Below are 8,025 nucleotides of genomic sequence, written 5' to 3'. Positions count from 1 at the left end.
AAACCGGCCACCACACCTTCCCGGATAGTCCACAGAAATATTAATGCGTACTTTGCTTCGTAAAATAAACCTGTCTTAAACAAACAAGTAACGCGCAAATGTTTACCCGTTTTGTTTTGTAGGCTCGAGCAATTTTTTCTCGTTGTTTTGTTAAGGCGTATTTGGTAGTCTGTACAAATAACTGAGGACAGTCCAAAACTGCTGACTTAGTTCCTACTGTCTGACATGCACTGAAAGCAAAGATCACACCAAAATTAATTGCAGCCCACGTTTTCAATTACAAACGGATTCCTCCGCCTTTATAAGTTAGTATGGTTGCAGAGGTTGGGTTCTGTCAAAAACCCAAAAGAAAGGCAACAAAAACACCTATAACAACCAATCAACAGCCAATAGCGACGCTGGGCGTAATTCCACAAAGCACTAAAAATGACAAAGTAGAACAGCGGTTCTCAGCCGTCCCTTCCCAGGGGACCCCTTTTGGTCTTGCGAAAGTGATGGGGGACCCCACGACGGAGCATATGTTGATAGGAATCTAATGTCAAATGATCTGCACTTGCAGCTTACGTCGCTCACATACTTATCCAATGCCCACCTTTCCTGCTTGAAGTTAGTGACGATTGATTTGATTGTGGGGTTTAACGCGCCGACGCAACGCAGGCGATGAGGCGCGCCGTAATGGAGGGCTCCGGATGAATTTTGACCACCTGGGGATCTTTATCGTGCGCCGAAATCTCGTACACACGAGCGTTTTTGCTTTTCGCCTCCATCAGAAAAGCGGCCGCCGCGGCCGGGAATCGAACCCGCGACCTCGGGCTCAGCAGCGCGACGCCTTAGCCACTGAGCCACTAGTGACCATGCGCATCGTAATGTGAAACAATTTGCTCTTGAATTCAAAAGCCTTCTATACACTTATAGGCGGTCTTTTTTGTGCCTGTTTTTTATTATCATAGCTGGCGTATTATGCAAAAAGCAGATCTTAAAATATGTGGTACGCGGAGAAACTAAACGTACATGAATTGCGGCGAAGCCACCTTCTTGCATTTCAAGCAAGTGCTAGACAAAATCGAGAAAAGAATGGCGGGAGAAAAGTTTTGAGGGAGGCTTCGCGGACCCATGAAATGCTCTCGCGGACACCCTGGGGTCTGCATTCCCTATTTGAGAAGCACTGCAGTAGAAGAGTGCCGTCACTGGAGGTGCCGGGTGACTGGTCTTGTTTCCGGTAATCTGAGTTTAGTGTCCATTTCTTCGAGTAATTTTTCTCCTGTGGTATTGATTTTTCTGGGTCCATTCTGTAGCAAACAGGAGGCGAGTTTAAAGAAAGAGAGGGAAATTGTGCCAACTGCGACCTAGCATCCTATCTCCTTTCAACCTGGGTTTCACTGGGCAAATTTTGAGGCATTTACTGCTTCTACCGCATTGCATACATAGTTCTCAATGAGAAATATCTGGCGTCCCTGATAAATTAAATGCCTTTTTTATCCGTACCCGGATCCGGAAGCACGCGCAACGTTATATTGCAATATACAAAAGCTTTCTTGCAACCTAATTACGTCATAACGCTGAAAAGAATATTGCAGGAGGGCTGTTAATCTTGGACGTGGAAAAGGAAACACAGGGTAACCCCGAATCATACTTTCGTTTCTTTCCCAATAGTTACTCCTGAATATATATGCTTGCGTGCCGGCGTGTGTGTGCGTGCGTGCGTGCGTGTGTGTGTGTTTGTGGATGTTAACAAAGGTTTGTTTAGGTGGTAGTTGGTACATTCTTCACTTCAATATCAACGTGCGCTGCATATTTGGACGGGGGACCGGGACTGTGAAAAGAAAACACGAAACGATGATACGCAAATCCCTTCGTTTGGTGTTGTCTTTTCACTGTCCCTGTACCTCGTCCAAACATGCAGCGCACGTTAATGTTGAATTTGTGGATGTGTTCGCGTGCGCGCTCATGAGTGTGTGGATGCGCGTGGGTGTGCGTGCGCGTCGGCATCCACGTGTGAGTGAGTGTGTGCGTGTGCGTGTGCGTGTGTGTGCGTGTGTGTGTGTGTGTGTGTATGTGCGTGTGTGTGTGTGTGTGTGTGTGATCTGTGCGTCCTACAAGAATAGAATGGGTGCTTAAATAAGTTCCAGCATGTATCTTTATTATATATATGCCACGTGGCCTCCTCTGACGCTTCGGGCTCAAGTTGAGCTCACAGTATTTCCAGGTTGTTTATCTGAAGAACTACAAGATTTAAGAGATGCGGCGTAGTCTGAAAAAACAGTAATTTTGAGCGACGTCATTGCGGTTAGCACAAGTATAAAAATAATTGTCTAGTAACTAAATGCATGACAATAGCTTGGTCTATATAAAACTAGTGATTGCAAACATAAAGAACAATTTAGTGGTTAAATTACCAAAAACTCAAGAAGCTTGCACTCACGAGCAAGACGTCAATGGTGAAGCTGTTGTAGGCGAGCATTGCGGGACACATAGTTAAGTTTAAGTATCATTGTGTATTTGCACAGTTGGGGTACTAGTAATCACCTTCATATGCATCGAAGAGGTCGTCGTCGTCTTCGCGGCGAGTGGTGGAGGCAAAGTCATCCTGAGCATCGTAGACTTCCTCCAGCTCTTCGTCATCGACCCGAGGCAGAGGTGCTGGGATCTGCAAGTCGTTTCGGGAAGGAGTGGCACATTCCAATTATCCATAATGGCTGCTAGAGAATACGGTGGCCGCGGTGACCTCTCCCAGCAGGGTACCTTTTGAACTTTAGAATTAGTGCTGGAGCTTTTTTTATATGCGCGGAAACACTTGACGGCAGCGCTGGAGTTTTTTTTTCCAAACTCACTGCACGTTCCGGGGGTGATCGGCGGTGGCCGAGGGGCACGCGATCACGACCGTTCACATTTTCTTGATATTTTTTCCTACAACACAGAACTTACGGCTTGTACAACAGCTGTGCTGTTAATAGGCTTAGGACTGGAATATACTAGTTGGTACAAGCACAAACGGTACTAGCTTAATGCAGGGATAGACTTACGATTATCACATAGCGGGCAGAACAACCACAAAATTTATATGTTCATGCCTACAACTTCACAAACATCCAGCAGACTAAGCAAACGCATGCGTTCGGCTGAAGGCATGTACGATCACTGCCCACTCACTGTGGTAGTGTTGTGTAACAGCTAACACGAATATTTTTTATTGTGTAGCTCCTTAAGTGTTACGCAGAGGCCAAAACACCATGTATAAGGCGTTTGAATAGAGAGAATTATTTAAACATTCCGTAGAAAGCCTCAAAAATTGTTTGTTTATTCGCATACCATCATTGGTTCTGCATTGGTCGGCGTGATTCACCTTTCGACTGCACGTCCCCCACAATATTCCGGCGTGTTGAATTTGTGTTATTGTTACACATTATAAATATCATCATCAAGCTACTTTACTGATTTATTTATCAATTTTTTTATGATGGGTCAATTATTATGCATTCATTCATCATTCCACTTCCTCTAAAAAAGGAAGAGGGCAAGCCAAGCAAACGCTGATGAACCGGAAAATGTGAGCACAGTTTCCGTCGGGACGCAGATACTGCGTACCGCCAAATTCGAGCGTCAATTTATTTTGCATTGAGAGGGGCTTGTGGAAGTACATCAGAGAATCCCCTGGGAGGGCACATGTCATCTGTGTGTCCGTCTTGAGAACAGCACCGACAAAGTTTTGGGCAAACACTGAGGGGAACTTCTTTTTTATTCTCGAGCCCTATCGTGTCCTTATCGAAGAATCTGGCGTTTTCCTACTATTCACACTCTTTCTTCGAAACAATCTTTATGCGGACTGCATAACACGGCGGCAGTCCTTTTAATGAAGATGTCGCTGTTCCTGTAAAATAAGAAACATCAGCGCATTCTGAAGCTTGATTGCTACCCTTAGAAAAATGGAAAAGCTTTTTGCGCCTGCATGCATCTCGAAATACTCGAGCAGCACCGAAAAAAATAAATTCTTATGAAAATATAGGGATAAGTAGAAAGCTGTACAGAAATACCTCTCGGATTCCTGTTGTTCTCGGATGGGCTTCCCCGATAAAGGCTTGCAACTAGCAGTGCAGGCAATATCAGTCTCATCTGTTATTTTTTGTAAAGTCACTGGGCAAGGAATTTAAGACAACGGAAAAGAAACATCCCCTGCAGGTTGTGCATGCTAAACCTACACCACGCAGATTATGCTGGAAAATTTGAGTGCTACAGCAGAGTCTGTTGGAAAGCCTTAAAAGAAATGATAACCAGAAACAAAAATGCGGGTGTGAGGTTTAAAATTCCTCAAAAATTGAGTCAGCAACCGCTGCCACGCACACAGTTTATTAGGCTGGAATGTGAATGCAGGGCAAGGTGTGGTCGGGGAACAGAAACTCAGCAAAGCTAGCTGTATAGAAAACGGAAAAAAGAGTTCTGAAGAGCAAGGCTGCGAGGCGGTCTTGTTACCGCCTTGCAATCGCGCTGTCGCAGACGAAATACTATCTATCGGTACTCGGTGTTCTTTTCAGGACATATCTTTTTTTTTAGTTCTCCATTTTCAAAGCAAATCTCTAGTCTGTGTGTGGCTTCCTCAGAGGAAGCGCGTCTATCATAAACGACGAAGAAAGATGAATCACAGAAATAAATTAGCGAGAAGAAATTCCTAGAAAATTTCTAAGTAGAATGTACTTCGAATAAATCAGTGCCCGCCCACTCAGTGAAAACGGGTGACCTGCGAAGCTACACGGCCTACACGAAGTACACGAAGTGCACGAAGTGCGCGAAAGAAAACACGTTTATTTGTATTTTTTGACTGAGCATACTTCCCAGCCAATTACTTTAATGAAATTTAGAAAGCGCCCAGCTTTATCCTAGCGGATAAACGTAGAGCTGTCTCTATTTCTTATGCGTCGTAGGCATCTTACCATTTGCGTAACCCGCCAACTCAATCCACTTTACCACTGAGAACACCGGGCCGGTCGCACTGGGCCATTTGACGGCTTATTTAAACCTTACGCCGACGCAACGTACATGTCATCAATAAGGACATGATACCTTTAGCTGTTCGTGCCCGCTCCCTCACTCCCCTCCTAATTACCGGGTGCTTAGAAGTGAGATACTGTCGAACATTCCCTCCAAAAGCCCTTTAAGCTGAACAAGTGATATAGGCCCACGTAGGCGTTCCAAGCGGGCCAGTTGCTGTTCATCAGGGAGGGATTCGCAGCTACTCAACCAGCTGGAACTTCAGGCGGCAGCGGTGGTAGCAGCGGATTTCCGTAGTTTTAGCGCCCATTCCCGCTTCCTCCAAGCGATCGATATGCGACCGTCCCATAGCGACTTAACACCTTGAAGGCCTCTACCTTTATTCTAGAGCACGCACACATGGGTGTCCCTTTCGCTGTCAAGTTGTAGGAATCTTATTGTCTGTGCAACGCACCAACCCAGACCCAAACCGCTCGATGATGGAGGACAGCTGACAGGGCGCATTGAGCTATGAGACTCCCACGTTTAAAGCTCCCACCACCGCAACGGATACGTCATCGGTAGCAGCATTAGGTCCCACTGTGCATGCATGCCCCCTTCCTTCACCCCCAACCCGTGCACGCCTAAACCGGCGAAAGGAGAAAGAGTTTATATGCGGCCAGACTGAGATTTACTGTTATTCTTCTGCCAGAAGAACTATGACCAGCTCGTCAACAGGGGCCGCCGATGCGACAATGTCTCTCAGAATGGCCTTCAAGCTGAAGTAGAATTATGTTCTCACGCCGGCGTTCAATGGGGCAAGTTGCTTTCAACCGGCAAGAGACTACATTCTCGGCGGCGGCTATGGTGGCGGCGGCTTTCGGGCGTTTTTACGCCCATTCGCGCTGCTGTTGATTCTCCGAAATCATCTGATAACGGCGCTACCGCAGCTGTCAGCCGATTGCAAAACGTGTGAAAGAGACACCGCTCGTGGCGAGGGAATAAGATGCGAAAGAAGGATTGGTGGTGGCGAGTAGGAGCCCTGAAGCGGCGCCGAGTAAATCGGCCTAAACGGAATGAAAACGACCAAGACGCACCAAAATGGCCCATGCACTCCGTACAGGTGATTAAACGTCGAATCTGTAACGGTCTGTAACATCACACGGCGTAGACTAGCTCGTTCGCGTTCATGCTCGCAGCGTCGCTTATAGTAAGCTGCCTGCCACTCGGGAGCAGCTACGACGCGCGGGCGGCCCATCTCGAAGTAATGGGCGGCTAGTGTTTCTCACGTTGACAATATTTCGGCTAGACCGCAACTACCCCTGCTCGCCGTTGTCGCTTAATCTGTGATTCACGGAGCTGTTCTCTGCTCGTGCGCTCTACTGCGACAGAGATAAACGCAGCCAGTCTCTCTGTCCTTCTAACTTTTTCGGGCATGCGCAGGGTTTTTTTTTCTTACGCGGGACCACCAAAATGCTCTTTGCGGAGCCACATGAAGCTCTGATTCAAAACTGCATATTAGAAGCGCAAGTGAGGTTCGCAGAAAAATAACCGTTCTGTTTTCAGTATTTCCGGATTAAAATGCTTGTTGACTTCGTGTAATGTGAAACTGAATGTGATAAAATAGTTATCAGTTAGGACGGTATGCGTTATACCCGCGGTAATTATGATTTTGAAACATTTTTAGCAATCACCGTTTATGCTTGGATGTTAGCCCAGAGACCATCTAGAGACCTTTTCAACTTTTTCGTCCTGGAAACTGCCATTTTAGCAGTGGGCTGTGCTAGCGGACCGATAATTGGCGCACTCGACAGGAATATCTAACTGCGCATGCGCAACACAGCCCAAGACATGCCCTGATTTTATGAAAGATTAACGCATGAAAAGGTTTATAGGCATTCAAAAAATTGTTCTGCTACCTATATTTTTTGTTTAGCTTTTTTGGTGAACATTATTTACATATACTGCCTCGATGACACTGTTGAAGGCAGATCAATGCCTGATGAGGTCATGCCTTAGTACGCAGCCATGGTCTGTGCCACCTAAATAGATATCAAGTAAACTTAATTTTTACAAACAGAAGTGGGTCACAAAAGTCGCTCCTCGCCAACAGGCTTCCGCACCTTCATTCAATATATGTTTCCCTCGCTAGATTGAGCGGTGCATCACCGGACGCATCACCTCCATTGGACAGAGCGGCCATGCCTGACTGCAATGTTACCGCCACAAGACCGGCGTGGCCGCGGCCTCAGAGGTTCTGCAACGAGCAGATCCTGGATTGTTTCAATGCAGCTCGAGGTATTATTTTTAGAAATATTGGTGAATATCCACTTTCACTGTCGTAATATCCAATTTATGACAACAATGTGGTCGTAATAAACGCACAACAATGCCTTAATTTTAAGGGACACCGGCCGGGTTTGCAGAGAAAAACGTATTAGCCCGAAAAACGTATTCTGCCGAAACGTATCAACGAGATTCCACTGCAGTGCATTTCCGTAGGTTTGAAACAGTGTAGATCTGAATAGTCTTTCGATTCAGTCTGCCCTAGTCTTTTCGCACGTGCTGCAAGCTTCGAGAAGTGCTCATTTGCTCTGTTGCAGATCCTACAACTACGTGTGTCAGACATGTGTGCGTCTCGCTGCCGGTGACTCAAACCACTGCAGCGATAGCCAAAGGATGTACAAGTTCAAACCTGCCCCGGCAGGGGGGACGCCGGTGCCTACATCTCTCACCCTCTCTCAGACTCAACGAGCGTCGTTACTGCCGGCTCCTCTCGAACTCCGGAAAGAGCTGAACAAAATGTACTGTTGGGCGAGTTGGTAGTTAATTGTAAAAGATCGTATTAAATTTAGTTGGGAGTCAGCGCTCGTCCCGTCGTCTTTCTGTGTCCGTGTTTTATTTCGTGGTGCAGCATCTTTTCCGGAAAGAGTGTTGTGTGTGTCTGTACTATGTTCGGGCTGTGTGCAGAAGCACTAGGGAAACAGTTTGTCCGTTAGCTCATCGGGCATAAATACGGGGTGCTTTCTAGCGCAGCATTTATTGGTTTTGGAGCAGCGAATT

The 8,025-nt window shown here is 46.4% G+C and overlaps 1 long non-coding RNA gene across 1 annotated transcript; it reads left to right on the top strand.

Moving 5' to 3' along the window:
• The first annotated feature begins 5,953 nt into the window (after positions 1-5,953).
• Positions 5,954-7,773, top strand: LOC144173255 (uncharacterized). The gene is made up of 3 exons (XR_013323210.1): positions 5,954-6,085; positions 7,115-7,260; positions 7,566-7,773. It is a non-coding gene; the product is annotated as an uncharacterized LOC144173255 (long non-coding RNA).
• The last annotated feature ends 252 nt before the right edge of the window (positions 7,774-8,025 follow it).

The sequence above is a fragment of the Haemaphysalis longicornis genome, unplaced genomic scaffold (assembly GCF_048455015.1).
Source record: "Haemaphysalis longicornis isolate Haplotype H1 unplaced genomic scaffold, Haemaphysalis longicornis Haplotype H1 scaffold_3, whole genome shotgun sequence".
Taxonomy (NCBI): domain Eukaryota; kingdom Metazoa; phylum Arthropoda; class Arachnida; order Ixodida; family Ixodidae; genus Haemaphysalis; species Haemaphysalis longicornis.
Note: the sequence above shows the minus strand (reverse complement) of the source record. Positions and strands in the feature narration are given on the sequence as shown.